Source organism: Triticum aestivum, chromosome 7B, assembly GCF_018294505.1.
Source record: "Triticum aestivum cultivar Chinese Spring chromosome 7B, IWGSC CS RefSeq v2.1, whole genome shotgun sequence".
NCBI lineage: Eukaryota > Viridiplantae > Streptophyta > Magnoliopsida > Poales > Poaceae > Triticum > Triticum aestivum.
In genome coordinates, this window is record NC_057813.1 from 261632944 (window position 1) to 261634639 (window position 1696).

At 45.6% G+C, this 1696-nt stretch overlaps 1 long non-coding RNA gene across 1 annotated transcript in view; it reads left to right on the forward strand.

Annotated features, from left to right (window-relative positions):
* LOC123160256 (uncharacterized) overlaps window positions 1-1174 on the forward strand; it is a 26541-nt gene extending 25367 nt beyond the window's left edge. The window contains exon 3 of the long non-coding RNA XR_006480065.1: window positions 1164-1174. This is a non-coding gene — a long non-coding RNA (uncharacterized lncRNA). The remainder of the gene's footprint in view (window positions 1-1163) is intronic.
* The last annotated feature ends 522 nt before the right edge of the window (window positions 1175-1696 follow it).

Here is a 1696-nt window from a genome sequence, read left to right on the forward strand (position 1 = left end):
CTCGCCGCCCGGACCACCGCCGCCTTCGCCGCCTCCTCGCCGCCCCCTCGTCGCCGGCCGAAGCCCCGGCCGCAGCCCCTCTCCCTGGCGAGCCCCGCGCCTCTCCGGTGATCCTCGGTGTCCGTGCCCCAGCGAGCCCAGATCCAGATCCGCGCGTGAACAGTAAACCCTAGGGGTTGACTTCCCTCTCCCCCTTATTTTTTTATGCATACTTTGACTACTTGTATCTCCGCATACGTAGCTCCGTTTTGGGCATATGATATATCAAAATCTTCGCCTCGACATGTAAATCATTTCATTCCATTGCACCATTTGCATTTGAGGTCATCTTGATGCCAAAAATGCTGTTAGAAGGAGGCTTCGTGAGTTAGATTGCAGATCCGTTAGTTCATCATGCACTTTTGTCATTTTTGCTATGTTTAATTCGTGCATGATATGCCTGTGCCCCTTTGGGATGAATTGTTAAGCATTTTGTCTTCTTTCCAGAGGTGCCACCCATGTATTTTTAGGATGTGTGTGTTGTCTTGTGCAAGCTTGCGAAGAGAGGTACCTGAGATTGCAGATTTCAGAGACTTGGTGATTTTCACTAAGTCTGGGATATTTTAGTTCATGATGCTATATGTCCAGCTTGTTTCCTAATGATCCGTGCCTCTTTTGAGGATGATCAGTAAGGGAGTTTTGATATTTATGTTATGCTCTATCCATCCATGTCTTTGTTGGCACATGTGGAGTGCTCTAGGTTGACTCAATCGAGCTCAACTTTTGCATCGTTGTTAATCTGGGCAGATCGTCAACTTGTTTGCGATTTTGCCGATGCTACCGTTAGTGTTCCATGTATGCTATGCCTTTGTTCTTGCCATGTGTAGCTAGCACTTTGTGCCTTCTTGCTGGTTATATGCTTTCCTTGCCATGACTTGCACCGTAGTGAGTGCATCGAGCTCGTTTACATGCCTTCGTGAGTTATATTTCAGCGTGTCTCAGTTTTCACTAAGTCTGAAAACTGATTGTGTTCGAGCTATGTTCGTGAGCTCGGTAGAGTATTTTGTGAACCCTTTTGGCCCCAGGTCACTTTGGGTGTTTTGTTAAGCTTGTTGAGTAGCTCCATGCCATGTTCTTACTTTTCATGTTCAGGTTTTGTATCATGTTGTTTTGCTGCTCCGAAGAGAGCATCGTGATCTGAAATTTCAGGCTAGTGTTAATTTCACTAAGTCTGAAATCTGTTTTGCATTTGCGTTTTAGCCATGCTTGTTTGAACCTCTTAATGGATGAATTTGCCTATGGCTCAGTGCTAGTGTTTTGTCAACCATCTTGTGTACTTCACTGCCATGTATTTTGTTTTCATGTTTGGAGGCTGTAGCATGTTCATTTCGTTGCATTTAGATGCCTACTTGCTGTAAATCGCATACTGGTGTCGTATCTTAAAACGCTTGCCATTTCCAAACCGTAACTCCGATTTCATTGATCTTTATATCGTTTTCAAGCGATTTCATCCCCTCTATCCAGTGGCACACTTGGTTTTCCAAGTTGAGGCCAGGTTCATGCATTTCCTGTCATATCTTGCATTTTGCATCCCGCATCGCATCCCGCATAGCATATCGTCGTTTCATCATATTGCTTGGTCTTGGCCGTGGTTGATTGTATCCTTGTTGCTTGTTTGTCTTGTTGGGTAGAGCCGGGAGACGAGTTCGCTACCGAG